Source organism: Canis lupus, chromosome 32, assembly GCF_003254725.2.
Source record: "Canis lupus dingo isolate Sandy chromosome 32, ASM325472v2, whole genome shotgun sequence".
Lineage (NCBI taxonomy): Eukaryota > Metazoa > Chordata > Mammalia > Carnivora > Canidae > Canis > Canis lupus.
In genome coordinates, this window is record NC_064274.1 from 6,679,074 (window position 1) to 6,700,035 (window position 20,962).

Consider the following 20,962-nt stretch of genomic DNA (forward strand, 5'->3'; position numbering starts at 1 on the left):
AACACTTCAAACAATCATATGGGTTTAGATTATTATTATTAGCCCCATTTTATAAATGAGAAAATCAAGGCTTAAAGAAGTTAACTAATTTCCCAGTGTCACAAAGCTAGGAGGTGTCTTTGCTAAGAGCCAAACTCTAGTGTGTCAGAACCAAGAATTGAGTTCCTAAGCACTATGCCTTTGGGTGATACCAGGTAGGTTTTATCTGTACTTCTCTACACCCCACTATCATCCTTAATATTGGGTCCTAATCTAAATTTAAAAGTGAGCTGCTTCCTTACTTAGGGGGAGAACTCAAAACCAAGCTCTAAGTAGGCAGGCTCAGGCAGATTATCTTGCTATTGCTTCTAGCACTTAGAACATACAGGGCCCTACAGAAAGAACTGGCAAAGAACAAGTGATCAGCTGTGAGTACATCCTTGAACAATTGTGAATTGTACCAGGACAGAATGAGTTTTTAGAGAGCTCACTATAGCACTTCTTTAGAAGAATCACTAGGGTAACTGCAGTGTCAATATATATATTTAGGGGAGAACCATATTACATCTCCCAAAAGTCAAGTCTGACAGATCTTGATCTCAATCCATATTTATATGGGTCTAAAAGCAAGACATGCCTCTGGTACTAAAATTAATGAGTCTCTGAATACATGTGGTTTTCATGAACTTGACAAATCATTCCTTACTTGAGATGTTAAAAAACAATCTGCTCATAAATCACAGAAAGTAACAGTATATAAAAAGCTCTGGTATCTTTTGTTATTATAATTTAACTTTGGTCATAAGACAATGAAATGGACAGCTATTTTCCATGTCATCCCTGGCCTTCATGTCTCTACCAAAAAATTTTTTCCCCAACTGTCAAGGAGTCATGGAACAAGTGAAATCTGTAATGGAAAAATTCAGTGTGACCCTATTTTTCCAGCAGATTAAGACACTGGACCTTGGCTAAAATAAAATAAATCCCAAGACTCATAAAAAACATTGGCAAAAAAAAAAATCTGTTCAATGCACAGTTCCCAGACAGGGCCTTATCATAGATGATGGCATTGTCTTATCCTATTTGGGATCTCCAGTATTTCAGGAGTCACTTACATAGTTGGTCTGCCATGGACAATAGAAGCTGTTGGTTTTTCATGGTCTTTCTTCTGGCAACAGGAATGTGGCCATGTAATCCACAGATGGCCTAGTGTAGTACTCTATCTTCTTAGCTCTGGGAGTAAACACCTACCCAATGCTCTCTATTCTGGCTCAAAGACTAAAGGTCACATACCAAGGTATGATTACAGCAGTAGAGAATGAGACCAAGAAAGTGAGAGGCATGAAGATGGTGGTGATGCCAAGAAGACCTAGAAGGAGAGCTCCCTGCTCTGAGCCACTGGTTGTAGCCCCTATAGTTCTACAGCTCCTTTAATCCTGTGAGCCACATGGTACTTCTCCTAGTTATGTGAGCCAGCAAATTCCCTTTTCTTTTCTTTTTTTTTTCAAATTCCTTTTTCTTGCTGAAGTTGGTTTGCTCTGGATTTCTGCTACTAAAATTCTGTAGAATCTTTAAAGAAGAAAGCAAACTTCTAGCCATCATCCAAATGAGAACAAACTACAAAAACCCTGGCCTGAGTATGAGGCTGTTCTATTAATAGGACTCAGTTTTCCTATTTGGATAGGAAGCAGATCCTTCCCCAGTTAAGCTTTCAGATAAGATAGCAGCCCACTGGTAGCATGGCAGGATACAAAATCAATGCCCAGAAATCAGTGGCATTTCTATACACTAACAATGAGACTGAAGAAAGAGAAATTAAGGAGTCAATCCCATTTACAATTGCACCCAAAAGCATAAGATACCTAGGAATAAACCTAACCAAAGAGGTAAAGGATCTATACACTAAAAACTATGGAACACTTCTGAAAGAAATTGAGGAAGACACAAAGAGATGGAAAAATATTCCATGCTCATGGATTGGCAGAATTAATATTGTGAAAATGTCAATGTTACCCAGGGCAATTTACACGTTTAATGCAATCCCTATCAAAATACCATGGACTTTCTTCAGAGAGTTAGAACAAATTATTTTAAGATTTGTGTGGAATCAGAAAAGACCCCGAATAGCCAGGGGAATTTTAAAACAGAAAACCATAGCTGGGGGCATCACAATGCCAGATTTCAGGTTGTACTACAAAGCTGTGGTCATCAAGACAGTGTGGTACTGGCACAAAAACAGATACATAGATCAATGGAACAGAATAGAGAACCCAGAAGTGGACCCTGAACTTTATGGTCAACTAATATTCGATAAAGGAGGAAAGACTATCCACTGGAAGAAAGACAGTCTCTTCAATAAATGGTGCTGGGAAAATTGGACATCCACATGCAGAAGAATGAAACTAGACCACTCTCTTGCACCAGACACAAAGATAAACTCAAAATGGATGAAAGATCTAAATGTGAGACAAGAGTCCATCAAAATCCTAGAGGAGAACACAGGCAACACCCTTTTTGAACTCAGCCACAGTAACTTCTTGCAAGATACATCCACGAAGGCAAACGAAACAAAAGCAAAAATGAACTATTGGGACTTCATCAAGATAAGAAGCTTCTGCAAAGGATACAGTCAACAAAACCAAAAGACAACCTACAGAATAGGAGAAGATATTTGCAAATGACGTATCAGATAAAGGGCTAGTTTCCAAGATCTATAAAGAACTTCTTAAACTCAACACCAAAGAAACAAACAATCCAATCATGAAATGGGCAAAAGATATGAAGAGAAATCTCACAGAGGAAGACATAGACATGGCCAACATGCACATGAGAAAATGCTCTGCATCACTTGCCATCAGGGAAATACAAATCAAAACCACAATGAGATACCACCTCACACCAGTGAGAATGGGGAAAATTAACAAGGCAGGAAACCACAAATGTTGAAGAGGATGCGGAGAAAAGGGAACCCTCTTACACTGTTGGTGGGAATGTGAACTAGTGTAGCCACTCTGGGAAACTGTGTGGAGGTTCCTCAAAGAGTTAAAAATAGACCTGCCCTACGACCCAGCAATTGCACTGTTGGGGATTTACCCCAAAGATACAGATGCAATGAAATGCCAGGACACCTGCACCCCGATGTTTCTAGCAGCAATGTCCACAATAGCCAAACTGTGGAAGGGGCCTCGGTGTCCATCGAAAGATGAATGGATAAAGAAGATGTGGTTTATGTATACAATGGAATATTCCTCAGCCATTAGAAATGACAAATACCCACCATTTGCTTCAACGTGGATGGAACTGGAGGGTATTATGCTGAGTGAAGTAAGTCAGTCGGAGAAGGACAAACATTATATGTTCTCATTCATTTGGGGAATATAAATAATAGTGAAAGGGAATATAAGGGAAGGGAGAAGAAGTGTGTGGGAAATATCAGAAAGGGAGACAGAACATAAAGACTCCTAACTCTGGGAAACGAACTAGGGGTGGTGGAAGGGGAGGAGGGCGGGGGTGGGGTGAATGGGTGACGGGCACTGAGGGGGGCACTTGATGGGATGAGCACTGGGTGTTATTCTGTAAGTTGACAAATTGAACACCAATAAAAAATAAATTTATTATAAAAAAAAAAAAAGACAGCAGCCCAGGCCAACACTGTTGCCTTGTGAGAGATCCTGGAGCTGAGGACCCAGGTCCAGTAGTACCTGCATTCCTACTCCACAAAAACTGTGAGAAAATAAATGTATGTTGACTTAAGCTGCTAAATTTTGGGTTAATTTGTTCTTCAGCAATAGTTAACAAATGCAAGACCTAAGGAGGAACTTTACCCTTAAGGGAAGGAAGGTATAGTTAGAGTCTTGGTTTAAGAAGAGTTTGCTATCTCTAGGTACAGAAAGTAGATTTGTCTTGCAAGGGGTTGGGAGGGTAGGAAGGGGAGTGGGAAGTGACTGCTAACAGGTACAAAGATTTGGTGTGAAGGGTGATAAAAATATTCTAGAACTGATTTTGGTAATGTTTGTACAATTCCACGAATATACTAAAAACCAATGAATTATATACGTCAAATAGATGAATTATAATGAGTTATGACTCAATAAAGTAGTCATTATTCCTATTAGACTTTGTTATTATGTATATTTTCTCAATGTAAAATAAAATAGACATGTCACAAAACAAAACAGAACAAAACAGACAAAAATCAACCACTTGCCTAGGATGCCACCGTAGGCATCATCACCCCTGGATACTTGGCACCACTGGACACTCATGTCATACTGTGGCCCCTTAAATCTTCCATGGCTGCCAAAAAGAGTCTCATTTGACCCTTCGCCTATGCCTGAATCTGTCAAGGCCCAAGATTCCAAAGAAGAAGCACTGATTTGTCCATGTGTAGATCACAAGCCCAGCTCTTACTGCCAGCAACAAAAGAGGAAGAATCCACAGTCCCTTTGGTTTTCAAGATGGAAGGCAGAGCCTCCCATCTATTCTGAGTCCTCAACTGGAGCAATGTTTAGAGAATTATTATAGTGAAACCCTCTGGACCACACAACCAGAGAACAGTCCTGGAGAGATGTTAAGGATCAAAAATTTAAACTCCCTTAATTCTGGACCTGATCAGAGGGAGAGACGGACAGCTCCCTTCGAGATCCATCTGTGAGCACCCGACAGAAGCAATTGGCAGAAGTCTTAACTGTGTGTATTGTCTATTTCCCTCTAGCACCAGAGTGAAAGCTACTAAATAATAATGATAGCTACTATTGACCCAGAACTCTCTATGTGCCAGGCCCTATTCTAAACAATTTATACAGATGAGCCTGAGTGGCTCAGTTGGTTAAACATCTGACTCATGATTTTGGCTCAGGTCATGATCTCATGGGTCATGGGACTGAGTCCTGTGTCTGGCTTCTCGCTTGGCAGAGTCGGCTTGAGATTCTCTCTTCCTTCTCCCTCTGTCCCCCCCTCCCCAATCATGTTCTCTCCCTCCCTCTCTAAATAAGTCTTGAGAAAAATAAACAATTTATACATAGTAACTCTTAGAATACTCACTTCAAGTCTAGGGGTGGGTAATATGATCTCCATTTTACATATGAAGGCAATTTGACATGAAGTGATGCAACCAGGTTGCAATCTAAGGCAGGAAGAGCCCACACTCAATAATACCCCTGCAGGCTGCTTGACCTCTTGGGGTTGCCTTAATTCTAATGGGAGGAGCCTAAATGTATCATGTCCTTTTAGTCAGCTCAAAACATAAGCTGGAAGTCAAGACCCTTGTTTTCTGTTTTGCCTTTGGCAAAGTTCACCAACTGGCAAGTTCACTTCCAAGAATGCCATCACCATCATTCTGCATTCAATTCAGCCACAGCTTGCCTTGGGAGCACCAGACAACCCAAGGATTCATGAGATAGTTTATTGAGCTCTTATTATAGACCATACACTCAGCTTAGCACTGGGTCTGCAAGTTGACCGTGTGAACATGGGTCTTGGTCTCTGAGTTGATAGGAGTTTGAAAAGTAAATTACTTAATATATAATTATAAATTACAGCAAGTGCTGCAGAGGAGACAAACAGAATAATATAAGAGAGATTAAAAGGGGGATAATTTAGGGGCATCTGGCTGGCTCAGTTGGAAGAACGTGTAACTCTTGATCTCAGGATCATGAGACCAAGCCCAACACTGGGTGTAGAGATTGCTAAAAAAAATAAATAAATAAAAGGGGGATAATTTAGTTTGGGGGACTAAACTAAACTAGTGGGAGTGAGAATTAAGCTAACCCCTAAAGGATGAGGAGGAGGCAAGATTCAGGCAGAGGGACCCACGTGTGAAAAGACCTGGGCTGGAGAAGGAGAGCTGATAAAAAACCTGTATCTGACCACCTTACACCCACTCAGAGTGCTACTAGAACAAAACAAAAACAGAAAATAACAAATGTTGGCATGGATGTGGAGAAATTGGAACCCTTATGAATTGACAGTGGGAGTGAAAAATGATGCAGCCACCGTGGCAAAGTTTGGTGGTTCCTCAAAAAGTTAAACATAGAATTACCATATGATCCAGCAATTCCACTTCTGGGTATATACACCCAAAGAATTGAAAACAAGGACTCAAACAAATACTTGTTCATTCATGTTAATTGCAGCATCATTCACATAGTCAAAGGGTGAAAACACCCTAAATGTTTATGAACAGATGGATGGATATACGAAATGTGATGTACATACAATGGAATGTTCATTGACCATCAAGTGGAATAGAATTCTGACCCATGCTACAGAACATGGATGAACTTTGAAAACATTATGCTAAGTGAAATCAACCAGACACAAAAGGACAAGTATAGTATGATACCGCTTACACAAGGTACCTAGAAGAGGCAAATTCATCAAGTCCCACATCGGGCTCCCTGCATGGAGCCTGCTTCTCCCTCTGCTTATGTCTCTGCTTATCTCTATGTGTATCTCATGAATAAATAAATAAAATCTTTTTTTAAAAAAAGATACAGATACACATATTTATATATGATTGTCATCACAGCATAATGGTTGAAATGAACCTGGGATTGAATCCCTGGTCTATCACTTATTAGCTTGACAATCTCTAAATCTTGGTTTCTTCACTCATAAAGTGGGGGAAAATAGTACCTGCTTTATGACAAACCTGTTATAAAGATTAAAGGAGGTAAGCATGCAAAATGCAAGTCACGCCTGGGGAGCAGTGAGCACATATCACATATCATTACGAATGCCCTTTAAAGTTGGGTTTATAAGTTTCGAGAGTCTGACACAATTTATTTCCAGGTACTATTTCAACAATTCCCTCAAAAGTGGAACATTTTCACCTCCTGCTGAAAAGCAAAGGGTTTCTCTTTACTGTTGAAACCTGCAAACTTCTACTATACTCACAATAACCACCAGCCTCTCTTTACAATTCCTGCCTCCCTCCACTAACCATCTTCCCTTGTGCTGTACGTGGGCTGCAAGAAGATATGTTCTCTCTTCCCATGGCATGAATCTTTAGGCAACCGCCTGCATCTTCTAGGAAGATTGAACAGATAAAGATGGAATAAGAGAGAAAAAAAATATATTTCATGCATTTTACATATACTGCACGTTTTCCTCGAGTGTCCTTCCTGCCTTCACTTAGGTCCAGTTGGAGTGCTCTAAAGTTCTAAGCAAATGCTATTTCTAGAACCTCATTCCATGTATACAAGGCTCATTTCAGACACTCAGGCTAAGTCAGGCAGCCATGTTGGAGGCTCTCTTGCCCTGTTTTTCAGTATGGCAATGATCACATTGTAATAAATAAGGAATTTTTATCGATCTAATGCCATCCTCCCTTTGAAAACAGAATCTCCAGGAGGGTGGAGGTCATATGTCCATCTTTCCATGTGTTCCCTACTGATACCTATGCAACTAAGAGAAAAATATACATCCATGCTGATAGGTCTCACTTTAAAATTCATGGCAATTAGCTTCATTTGGATGTAATATTACCCAACAACATCATTATATCTCCTTGGTCCACATGAGCTCTCTCTCTCCTAGACATCACTTTCACACCTGCTCCAACCCCCTCGTCCCCTACACCTCCATCCCCCCTCATCCGATAACTTTGTTTTCGATTTCATTGAGAATAGCAGAACTCCTCAGGCTCTACCACCTGTCCCCACCCTCCAGCATCCATGCCTGTGTACCTTAGATTTCTCCATTACTAGAGAGGGCCAGTCCATACTCCCTTTAAGGCTGGTCCTCCTTGTGCATCTTACCCGTTGCTATCCTCTCCCGTTGCTCTGCAACTCTCCTCTCCTCTCTCTGTCCTCAATACCCTCCCACTATATGATTCCCACCCACCTGCAACCACACTATTTCCCTCCTGTTAAAAACATTAAAGAACTTCTTTCGACCCCACGTCTCCACCTAGATCCTATTCCATTTTCCTGTTCCCCTTCACAGCAAAGCTTTCTGCAGGATTGTCTCTTAATAGCAGGAAGTTGTTCACTTCCCGCTCTCTCCTAAGTCCACCAGGTTTCTGTGCCTCTTCCCTCATGTCCATTCCCAGTCCGAACTGCTTTTGCCCAGGTCCTGACAAGACAAAGCTTGTCCCTTCCGTCATGTCTCTAGAGGCATACCGAACCTGTCATCACGTGGGTGATGGGAACAGTGAAGGAGAGGCACCTGCACTGTGAAGTATCTGAAGGATAGGAGGAATGGCATGGGGAGAAGCATGTGGGGCGACAGTTGTGAAGGCTTTGTGCATTCAAGCAGTGGCGAGTGATTTGGTTTGGCTTCTGGGGGGAAGGTGGTTGGGGGAGTAAAATGAAATGAGAAGATCGGACAGGGACCTGATCAGAAGGGATTTAAATATGATGCGGAGAGATAGGGTATATTTGATCGTGACCACGGTAAGGTACCCAGGAAGAATTTCCCATGACCAGATTTAGAACGGCAGACGTGGAAGCACTGTGGAAGACAGTCTAGAGGGTGAAGGTGGAGAAGCTGTGCTGGAAATTCTCCATGTGCCACTGCAGACATCCCTCCCCTCTCACGCTGCCCTCCGCCCTGGGAGGCTGGCCTCTATACGGGGTACTGGGCAGGGTACTGGGCGATAGCTGCGCCAGATTACTTGAGCAGCTTTATTTATTTATTTACTTACTTACTTACTTATTTACTTATTTACTTATTTATATTTTATTTATTTATTCATGAGAGACACACAGAGAGAGCAGAGACATAGTCAGAGAGAGAAGCAGGCTCCCTGTGAGAAGCTTGATGCGGGACTCGATCCCAGGACCCTGGGATCACGACCCGAGCCAAAGGCAGACACTCAACCACTGAACCACCCAGGTGCCCAAGCAGCTTTAAACTCTCTACATATATTCTAGGGCCTTACACTGACCAGGCAACTCTAGGGCCTCCAAGTGATCCTGTGACACAGCCTACTACGGGAGTGATGGACAAAGACAGTGCTTCTCAAACAAATGTGCCCACAAATCATCTGAGGATCTAGTAAAGCTGCAGCTACAACTTGGGTAGGTCTGGGTAGGGCCAGAGATGCTGTGTGTCCACCAAGCCACCAGGTCGCACCACTGCCGCTGTCGCGAGGACCCCATGTTGAGTTGCAAGGCCAGGGCAATCACTGCAGAGACTCATTTAGGACCAAGGAAACCTAGCTTCTCTCTTGGCTTAGTGATTCAGGCAAAAGGGTTTTTTTAGTGACAGAAGCCCAAGATAGAAGTCTTATCTCCCCACCCTCTGCCTTACATTCATTCTGACTTCCTTCTTTTCTGCTTGTTTTCTTTTCCCAGGTACAGAGTGGATAAAGTGTACTTAAGGCAGATTTTAAAATTCAGAAGATGAGACAAGGACTGCCTTCAAAGCATCACAAAAACAGTTCTATAATATAAAAACACAAGAACTGAGCTGCTAAAAGAACCAAGGCTAAATAAAGATCATTTACGCCTTACAGTTCCACCTTCATACCTCGGTGTGGGAAAGGGTCTCATTAAAGCAAAAATATCCCTTGATCAAATAAGAATTTGTTAAACAGATGGGGCATCTAGGTGGCTCAGTCTGTTAAGTATCCAACTTCTAATCTCAGCTCAGGTCTTGATCTCAGGTTCAGGAGTTCAAGCCCCGTGTTGGGCTCCCTGCTGGGTGTGGAGACAACTTAAAAAAAAAATGTGTTGAACAGAATGTTAAGGGCTCTTAATCATCATGGAATGGTGTTGACAACCTTTCTCCTGTAGGAAAATATGTAAAACAAGTTGACCAAAGTGAAAGATTGGGGGAAGGGAAGGGTAGAGTTATTTTCTTCTGTTCTTAAGAAAATGTCAGAGACCAGTACTCTTCTGCTTCCAGTCCACTTTTGAAAATGTTTGGCATTTGGTAAGTGCCACACAAGCGTAAGAAAAGTTATATTCAGAGTTGTCAATTGCTTAACATTTTACTAAAAATGCAAAAAACAAACAAAAATCAAAGTTACTGGGGCAGCCCAGGTGGCTCAGCGGTTTAGCGCCACCTTCGGCCCAGGACATGATCCTGAAGACCAGGGATCAAGTCCCACGTGGGGCTCCCTGCATGGAGCCTGCTTCTCCCTCTGCCTGTGTCTCTAACTCTCTCTCTCTCTCTCTGTGTCTCTCATGAATAAATAAATAAAATCTTTAAAAAAAATCAAAGTTACTGTATTATTTTGTTATCTGTTAGTATCTGTTCAGTATGACACCAAAGCAAATCCTTGAAAGACAACTGTTCTAGAACACAAGCTAGTTTTGACTTGGATCTTTCCTCTATTCTGTGTTTCCCTTATGTCTTCTTATTCTCTTCTTCAAAGTCTCTTCCTCTCCCTCAAATGACACAAAGCTTCTCTTGGGGGATGAGGAAAATTAGGCAAGGAAATCAGACCTCGCTGGAACAAGTCATGGAGGATGCAGGCTCCTTTCAGAAAGTGAGGGGGCACACAGGTAACCATATTGCCCACCTGCCATTTCCTACCTGGGAGTGGGGGGTGGACAGGGGCATCATACTCTTTCTTAGTCTCAGTTCTCTTATCTGTGAAGCAAACAAATCAACCAAAAACAACACTATCTCGAATAACTTTGAGACAAATGAAAATGTACATAAGGGAGTTAGCAAATAGTAATATCTCAATAAACATTACTGAAAACTCCATTATTCTTATCACCAGGCAACCTTTGCAAGATTGAGGGTGGGTGACCAGGAAGCAGGGCCTTCAGGGGGAAAGGGGGCACCAGGTCCAGCAGGGACCCTTTTTCCTACCCTTCCTCAGCCCTCCCAGGTTCTCTGAGGTGAATTTAGGAAAAGCAAACTCACTCAGAGTTTATGACTCAGGATAACTCCCATCATCCATCTCTCTCTGTTAACCAATCAAAATCAAACACAACTACTGAAATTAGAATTAGAGATAACAGAGCCCAAAGAGAATAATTTACTACACTATGGATTTACTTTTTCATTAAGTATTTGGTTCTAATTTTCTCTTGGGCAGTAGGTGAGAGAGAGAGGGAGGGAGGGAGGTGTGCATAGGTACATTTTGCTATAGCTACGTACATTACATGCTCATGAATGTCTCTGGACATAAATGAGAAACTACAATGTCAAAAATGTTGGTCCCTCAGGCCCCGTGGATGGCTCAGTCAGTTAAGCATCTGACTCTTAATTTCGGTTCAGGTCATGATCTCAGGGTCGTGAGATCAAGCCCTGAGTTGGGCTTGTGGACTCAGCTTAAGATTCTCTATCTACCTCTCCCCCGGCCCCTCTCCCTCCTCATTCTCTCTTTCTCTCACTCTAAAAATAAATAAATAAATCCTTTTAAAAAAATGTTGGTGCCTTGAAGGAAGACTAAAATTAACATCATGACCCAAACTATCCATTTGAGGGAAGTGGCAAAAAAAGGATCATTTCTGCCCTCATTGTCTAAATTATCTGAATTATTACAGGTCCTCCTCTCCCTCTTTTTTTTTAACAAGCAATTTCTGTAAGGAGATCAAGACAGCTAGTGGTTGGAGCCCAGGCCCCAGAAGTTTGGGCCGGAGTTAGCAGGCACCTTCTCAGCAATGAAGCATGAAGACTGGGAGACCCAGACTCTCAGAAGGCTGAGCTTTGAATGAGCATTTTGACGAAAAGTTCTGGCAAGAGAAGCCCAGGACCTCTCTGTTGCCTTGTGTCTGAGTCAAAAGAGCTGGTGATTAAAGTTTAAGTTGATGGAAAGCCCCGTGGGAGGCTTTCTGTCCCCATTTCTCCTCAAGGATCTCCTCATTCTCCTCACAATCTCTTCTGACCACAGAAATGTCCTCCCTGGGGCTTAGCATGAACACAGTGGATTTTGATCCAACTTCCCCATCTAGCAACTAGAGGCCAGACACAGATGAAAAACGTTTGGTGGTAAGGTGTACTTGGTGATCGCAAAGGGAAAAATGACAAGACACAGTCTTTGCAAGATTTTTTTTACCACAATAATGTGTCTGCCTTACATTTTTGTAGGACAAAAAATTTAAAAATTTAATTATACAGCATTCTCTCAAGATACCAAGAAATCCCCTTTGATTGTCTGGTTAGTGACTGCACCGTTGAGACAGCCTGACCTAGTTCATGAACTCTAGTTTCAAGGGTTTTCTTCACACATTTTTATTCCTGCCAAGTCTCTGTAAGTTGCTGTGAATAACCCAAAGCAGATTTTTAAATTTTGCAGCACAATCCAGGACCTGGTTTTCTGATCTTCCTTGGTTTTGATGCAACCAAAATTGGATTAAAATCCAACCTAATTCTAATAGGTTGCCTTAGCAAAATGTAATTATCCATTCATTTGTTTCTGAGCAAACATGTCTAAGTACCTCCCATGTACCAGGTTTTCTGCAAGGTATTGAGTACGGTCATGGTCAGCATCTCTCCCCAGGGAGGCTCATGGCTAACCAGCTCCTCAGAGTGACAGCCCTCTAGCCACAATCAGCCCATGGATTATTGTTTTTTTTAAACTGAGCCAACAATGAAAAATAAACAATTTAAAAAATTAAAAAATCTCTATTTCTGGCTTCTCTTTACAAATGGAAACATGTAACAATACCAGGCCACCTCACTTTCTTGTATGGCCACTTGCTACCGGAGCTAACTGCCATCTACAAGCCAAGGAGAGAGGGGCCGGCCTGGAACGGAGCCTGCCCTCACAGCCCTGCCGACGCCTTGATTTCAGGCTGCTACCATCCAGAACTGTGAGCCAATAAATTCCTGTCGGTTAAGCCCCCAGGTCTGTGGTACCTCATGACAGCAGCCCCTGCAAACTAACAAACATGCTGAAGTCATTAGGTCAAAGGATTGCCAGGAAGCAGGAAGCAGGATATTCCTATGGTGTCAAAGCAGCATCCTCCAGATTGTTTACTAACAGTCAAGGGGGAAATCACATTTTACCATGGAGGAATCTGGCACTTTACCAAGAGATGTAACAGCGTCAGTAACCATGGAAGAACTCAGCACCAGGTGCCATTTGATGTGATAAATATGAAGCACACAGCATCACCCTAAAGGCATTCTCACCAAATATGCTTAGCTTTAATATAAATATGCTCCCAGTTTACAAGAAACAAAAGGAAAAAAAGGAAACAATCAGACAATCCAAAATGTGAAACATTCTACTGAAAACTGACCTAGTCTCTTCAAAAAGTCAATGTCAGAGGTGGAAGGTCTGTTCTAAAGACAGTGAGCACAAATAAAATTTAAATGCAATGCAATAAGCATGACTGAATCCTGGTTCCCAAAAAACCTATTATAAAAGGTATTTTAACAAAAACTGGAGAAATTTGAATATAAACCAGATAATGGATTATTATTAAGTTATGATAATAATCATAGGGGATGTGTGTAGAATTATTTAGGGATAAAGGGCCATAACAACAGCAAATTACTTTTAAATGATTGAGAAAAAATTACAGATAGATTAAAACAAATCAGTGGCTCAGTTGGTTGAGCGTCTGCTTTCGGCTCAGGTCATGATATGAGGTCCTAGGATGGAGCCCCACATTGGACTCCCTGTGCAGAGGGGAGCCTGCTTCTTCCTCTGCCCCTACCCCCGCTCATGCTTTCTCTCTCTCTCTCTCTCAAATAAATAAAATCTTTAAAAAGTAGAACAGGGATCCCTGGGTGGCTCAGCAGTTTAGCACCCGCCTTTGGCCCAGGGCGTGATCGTGGAGTTCTGGGATCGAGTCCCGCATCGGGCTCCCTGCATGGAACCTGCTTCTCCCTCTGCCTCTCTCTCTCTGTGTGTGTCTCTCATGAATCAATAAATCAAATCTTTAAAAAATATATAAATAAATAAATAAAAAGTAGAACTAATGTGGTAAAATGTTAATAACTGTTAAATCTAGTAGTAGACATGCAGGTGCCCACTGTAGTATTTTTTTAAAATCCTCTGTGTTTGGGGTAACTGGGTGGCTCAGTCGGTTGAGCGTCTACCTTCATCTTGGCTCAGGTTATGATCTCAGGGTTCTGGGATCGAGCCCAAACACCAGGCTCCTCCGCTCAGTGGGGAGTCTGCTTCTCCCTCTCCTCCTGCCCCTCCCCTCTAACTCCCCCAGCTCATGCTCCTCCCCCCCCCCAAATAATTAAACACAATCTTTAAAAATATCACCTGTGTTTGAAAATGTTCGTATTAAGCGTTTGGGGAAAACAAATGTCACTGAGAGTTAACACACAGGTGCTAAATCAGCTTCTTTTACATCACACATTAATACACAGACCAAACTTGAGGATCAGAGCACAGAGGGCCAGCAGGAGAATCTGTGGGTTAAACCTTGCCTTGTGCTGGCTTTATGATACTAAAGTGATTACAGTTAAATATAAACATTCTTCTCCTCTCTGCCTACAAAAAAAAAAAAAAAAAGAAGAAGCTCTAAAATAAGCAGGAAAGATGAAGTCAGACAAAAAAAAGAAAAGAAAAGAAAAGTAAAAAAAATATGCATGTGGCTATGTTTAGCTCTTCTCTGATCCCTTCTGCTTCTGTCCCATCTGTAAAACGGAGAGAACAAACCAAATATGGGGATTGTTTCTGGGATTAAAGATGAGGAATGTCAAGGGCCTGACACACAGTACACAGGTGATCAATGTCCTTCTAACGCTGTCGCTGGGACGGGGCGGTGGGAGTCCCCAGGGGCAGCAGAAAGCTAAGCCAGACTTTCTGGCCCTGGAGCCCACCTCCAGCCTGTCCTGCGCTGTAACTACCTCTGAACACAGGGCATTTTTTCTAGTACAATAAAGGTAACTACTTGCCGTACAAACACAACAGTGGACACATCTTGCTTTACATTTCAGGTTATGCCTTGTATTTAGGATAATAATCAGGAAAAATTCAAGAACCATTTCTTGAAGGCTTAATACAGCAAAAAAAAAAAAAAAGGAAAATCAAGGCAGAATAGCTCCACAATAAGGAGGCCAAAGCTTTCCTGTAATCTATGTCAAGACCTTGGAATATTTTAATGCTTGAAATAAATAACTTCCCTGAGCTTTACGAATAAATAGATGTTTCTATTTCACATGCAGGGTAGATGGTGTTAAGAGGCTTTCCTCAGAGCTGAAGAGGCTCAAGGGGCAAAGGCTTTTGATATTTAAAATAAAACCCAGTACATAAATTCAATTCAAACCCCAAGAAGGCTTTCACTCCTGTCAGCCAGCATAAACTTCCTGAAGGTAAAATCTGGGTTTTATTCTCATTTCACCATCAACTACTCCCTGTACCTCAATGGCACCTTTTTGTCTCTCCAAACCAACAAAAATGACAGCTTTGGGTGGTGGCATAGGCCTGCTTCCCCCCCACCCCATTTGTTACTGTGACACCTTTGCTCATCCATGAAAATTCTAAGACATGCTACCTTATGAAACACTTGATTTTGACCCAAATCAAAGGGGAGTAGAAATTCAAGTGACAAGGAGAGTCACAGAAAAGAAGTGAAAAACCTGGATGGTCTCTATGCTTCTGAGGCTCGGGAGGCCCTGCGTCAGTAAAGTGGAGACAGCCTCCTTCCTGAAGGCTCTTCAGCAGAGGCAGGAGCAACTACTTTCTGTTACCAGCATGTTTGTAATGAAAAACAAAACAAAACAAAACAACCTTGGAATTTTTTCATAAGGCTAATAGGATTTTCCCAACTGGGCAAACGAGTTATGTGGACCCCAAGATTGAAAGACAAGTTACTGGGGTGCCTGGGTGGCTCAGTTAAGCAACCAACTCTTGATTTTGGCTCAGGCCATGGTCTTGGAGTTATAAGATCAAGCCCCACATTGGGCTTCTCACTCGGTGGGGGGGTGGGGGGGGAGAGGGGGAGTCTACTTGAGATTCTCTCCTTCTCTCTCTCTGCCCATCCCCCAAGCTTGTGTGCTCTCTATCTTTTTCTCAAATAAATAAACAAATCTGAAAAAAGAAAAAAGAAGAGTTACTACTTCACTTGTTAAGGAAGCAGCTGTTCAGTTTGTTTTTTAATAGAGACTTGCAGTAAAATATCATATACACTGCAACCTAGAAAACGCACAAATAGAACACATATAATTTTCATAGGGATCCCTGGGTGGCGCAGCAGTTTAGCGCCTGCCTTTGGCCCAGGGCGCGATCCTGAAGACCCGGGATAGGGTCCCACGTCGGGCTCCCGGTGCATGGAGCCTGCTTCTCCCTCTGCCTGTGTCTCTGCCTCTCTCTCTCTCTCTCTCTCTGTGTGTATCATAAATTTAAAAAAAATAAAAAAAACATCCTTAATCCTTACCTTATGCCATGCACTGATACTTTCTATTTTTTTACACTCTAATGTCAGTCACAACACAGACTACAGTGTTTCACACCCACTAATAGGTTATAGTCTGCAGTTTGAAATACTGAGCTGAATGAAGCCCATGCTTCTCCACACATTCCTGTCACATACATAACCCTCCTCATCCTGCTCCTTTCCCCAGGAGCTGCTGCAAATCAAGTTTGATTGGCCAGGAAAAAAAGGACAGTTTTTCTTTTCCCACTGCATTTGTAAAGTTCTGAAGGACATCCATCATTGCTGCCAGGCTCATCCTATAAGGTGGAGACTATCCCATTTCTTTTTTTTTTTTCTTAAAGATTTTATTTATTTATTCATGAGAGACACACACAGAGAGAGGCAGAGACATAAGCAGAGGGAGAAGCAGGCTCCTCACTGGGAGCCCGATGTGGGACTCGATCCAGGCATTCCGGGATCACGCCCTGAGCCAAAGGCTCAACCACTGAGCCACCCAGGTGTCCCGAGACTATCCCATTTCTAATGGAGTGGGGTCGATTTTTCTTCAGTCATCACAGATTACACAGGGGTGTGTTAGGCTCACCCCATCTCATATCTTTAGGCTCTCGGGCTCACATGCAAGGGGGAGAGATTTCCCCATCAAGCAGGCCCATCAGATTCTGAACTCCTCATCCTTGGATCCAAGTGAAACTCCAAGCTCTGCTATGAAATGTGGGCATTTGGGTATAACCATGGCATGCAGTGGACAAGGCCAACTGCTGCCCAACTGCCAAAGGTACAATCTGCAATGTCTCCGGAATATTCCACAAAGAGATGCCATCCATGTAGAGTACAATGAGAACGGCACCTTTGGAGATGTGGACCCTGGCCACTGGTCCGGGGGGTAGAATATATTTCCAATGTTCTGAGGCATTTGTCTTCACTCTCTTTGTGGCACAGGCCTCACCCCTGGGTTATGGTCTCTCCCAAATCAGGGTATATTGTCCCTCCATGTACCTCCGGCCTCTGTGAATAGTTTTTCTTTCACTTCCCAGAGGCAGGGGCAGCTCCAGGCTTTGGTTCCCTTTTGATTCTTTTGAGAAGTAATGGGTTTTCCTGTCTGCCCCTTGGACATCCCCATGGACAGCCAGTCAAAACTGTTCTGGTTTTATAGGTAAATCCCTTACCAACCGGTGTTGTCTTACGTCTGGGAAGGTCCAGCTTCCCTTGCGCTTCCCTTTTTTCACCTTGATGTTTTCAGTGAGCAAAACTATCTATCTCCTTTGACTCCTCTGCATCTTTTCCATCTTCAGCTAATCCAGTAGAAGAGGGCATTTAAATCGTCATCCCAGGGGCACCTGGCTGGCTCAGTGGGTAGAGCATGGGACTCTTGCTCTTTGGGTCATAAGTGCAAGCCCCACATTGGGTATAGAGACAAAAAGAAGGGGAAGAAGAAGAAGAAGAAGAAGAAGAAGAAGAAGAAGAAGAAGAAGAAGAATCATCCTGATTTTATTTATGCAGGTCTTGTTCGGCCTACCTGTCCCTTTCCCCCATTTTTTAATGAACATATTTTAATTCTCACAATTCTTCCCTGGCATAGCAGGTCCCCCAGAGATACTAATTAAGGGTCTCCTCTTCCTGCAGATAGTCACCAGGTAGCTTGGTTGGCAGCTGTTCTCAACCTGGGTGGCACATCAGAATCACCTAGAGACCTTTCAAAAGTCCCTAGAGCCCAGGCTACACCTCAGACCAGTTAAATCAGGACCTACGGGTGGGGCCCAGCCGTGATTTTTTTTTTTTTTTTTACTTTTAAAAGATTTATTTATTTTAGAGAAAGAGAGAGAGAGAGAGCAGGCACATGACTAGGGGGAGAGGCAGAGGGAGAGAATCTTCAAGTAGACTTGCCACTGAGTGGGGCTCAATCCCATCATCCACGAGATCATGATTTGAGCTGAAACTAAGAGTCAGATGCTCCACTGACTGCACAGCCACCCCCAGCTGTGATATTTTTAAAGTTCTCCAAGTGATTACAAAGTGTAGGCAAGGTTGAGAACCACTGTTTATTATTCCCATTTACAACACGTTTCCATATTCAAGACACTCCTCTCACCAGTAGAACAGAAGCTTCAACTTCCAGAGTGAAGATTATTTCCATCCCCACAGTCCAAAAAGGTCACTTGCAAAAAAAAAAAAAAAAAAAACAGAGGTCTTGCAAAGGTCACATCTCAAGCTAAAATTTGCTTCTCTGAGAAACAGTCTTTTAAGCCAAAACCCGTATTGCCTAGCACAACACAAATGGGAGGGGACCCCGGGGGACCTAATTTGCCCACCAGTGCCGGAAGCTCTGGCCCCGGGGAAGCAATACTGAGGGGGATTTCATCTCTGCGAGTGAGACCCTAAGGGCTCCAGGATTAAGATGGCAAACCAAAATGATGATGACAAGCTATAGGCAGTAGCTAAGTCCCTCTGTCTGGAGGAGTGAGGAGGCTGCAGAGAGGATGTGGTTTCTGACCTGGGTGTTTGAGAACGAATGGGAATTTCCCAGGCAGAGGGAAGGGAGAAAGCATAGAAGTGCTTGGAGAAGGACCAAGGGAGACATAGCTCTGTCAGCCAGATCTTACCAGCCCCTGCAAGTGGCAAAAACAGCTTTGGGCTTCTGAAAACTGAAACTGCCATACTGAAATTAAAGAATCCAAGCCACCAAGAGGTATCCATCCCAAAGGAGTGATAAGCAGCCAACTCTGTGAAGATGAGCAAGTTGCTGCTCAGGAGCCAGGGGGATTTGCTTGAGGCTGGAAAGGTGAAGCAGGGTTTCCTGGGAAGAGGGTTTCCTGGAAGAGAGGAGGAGCTGTACCTCAGCAGGTGAAGACAACCAAGAAAGCCATTTTGGGGAGCACGGAGATTGGGCCAAGTTGGAGGTTGGGTAGGTGGCTGTTGAACCCCAGGTTAGGACTACCGAAGGTCGTGGACAGGCACCTTTCCTCGCATCTATGCCTCGTCTGACAAGGTCCCCTGGGAGCTCCCTGAGAGCCGCAGCTCTGGATGCCCCTTCACCTCCAGGAGCACCAGCACACAGCTGTGCATCTGACAGGTCTAAGTAAAGAAAACTTTGCCAGTGGAATAGTAAATATTCCTTGGAATCAGCGGAAGTGGGAAGGACAGAAGGGATGTGTGTGAGAGAAATAATTTTAAATATACCACCATCTTTTTGTACACGACTTGCTTTCTCTCCTGAAATACTTCTAGGGAAGGTTCCTCAAAGCAAGTCTCACCTTCCTGCCTGGGATGCAAGGAGGCCTCCAGACCCACTACCAACCTGGGATGTTCAGCCCATCCAGATATCTCACTGCTTTACAAGCCTTTTGTTTCATTTTCAGCTCTGTGATAGATATGCAGAGGATCCACCAAGCCTACATTCTTGAGTGCAAAATCCAGGATGGGGTATGGAGGATACAGCGGGTTTCTTCTGGGTGACTTCTCTTGCTGGCCAGCTGGTTGTAGCTGGCAGCAGCAATTATTTTGCCTCCGTCAGGAATCCAAGGTGTGGGACGCAGCTGCTGGGCTGAGGCCTGGAGTGGGTCAAGGCCTGAAGTGGGTCACTCTGAGGAGCCCGCAGGGCCTGTGAGTGAGCCCAGAGCCACTCAACTGGAGAGAGCACCAGCTGCCTCCTCTGACCTTGTTCTAATCCAGAGGTGACTTTTTCAAAGCCTTTCAACCTCAGCACCATGAGACTTGCTGTGAGCCACTCCAGGACAGGGCTTGGGGCTGTGAGAGCCCAGAGCAGCTGCCAGCACAGCTGGCACAGAACATATCCAGGGGGGCACGTGGTCCTGGACTTGGAGTCACTTCCCAGCTCTGGCCTTGCAGCCTAGAAGTGGAAGCCCTATTTTCAAAGCTGTTCTGTGTCCCATGCAGAGCCTTCCAGGTGCTTGCAGGCAGATCAGTTCCATGAGAGTCTGGAGTCCCTCATGGGGAGTGCTGTCACACTCTGTCCACCAAGATAGAGTGAGCTGAAGAGAAGTCAGACCTCAGAGCCACACAGATATAAGGCCCCCAAACCGGCCAAGCTACTCCTCACTCTCTTTCCCTCTCCTGGTAGCATCATGACTACAATTCCCACCTTCTTCTCATGTATACCAGGCTACTCTGACTTTGGAAAAAGGTGAGCTGTCATCACCCTGGATCAGACCAAGGTGCCTCTAGTTTTTCCTTCTTACAAACTCTACAATTCCAACCATAAATGTTGTAAATTAGGGTCTCTCTCCCTCCTTTCTTCATTTACCTTCCTCATCTCCATCTTTGCTTGAAGGATCTCTTCTCAGAAGGAAGATTCTTGTCTCTCCTCTCCCAGGGTCCCTCCCACTCCAGGCCAAGTCAGGAAGTACAAGGACCCCAGGGACAGAGCTCAGGAAGAGAAATGGAACTCTGTTCGCTGGGAAAGGGGGAGCTTCTGGATCCTCTTTATCAGTGGTTCTCGGTGTGGTTCCCAGACAAGAAGCAGCGGCGGCCCCAGGAACTTGATAGAAACACTAACCATCACCGCCAGTCAGGGCGGTGGTTCCTGCACATCCACACAAACAATGGTGATGGTAATGACAATGGTCGATGTTGGTTAAGCACGGTGACCCTGCACCAGCCACTGTTCTTTTTTTTTTTTTTTAAATTTTTATTTATTTATGAAAGTCACACAGAGAGAGAGAGAGGCAGAGACACAGGCAGAGGGAGAAGCAGGCTCCATGCACCGGGAGCCTGAC

At 43.6% G+C, this 20,962-nt stretch overlaps 1 protein-coding gene across 1 annotated transcript in view; it reads right to left on the minus strand.

The window, feature by feature from the left end:
• The window catches only part of SCD5 (stearoyl-CoA desaturase 5), a 150,133-nt gene that overhangs the window by 62,225 nt on the left and 66,946 nt on the right, over positions 1–20,962 (minus strand). The window lies entirely within an intron of this gene.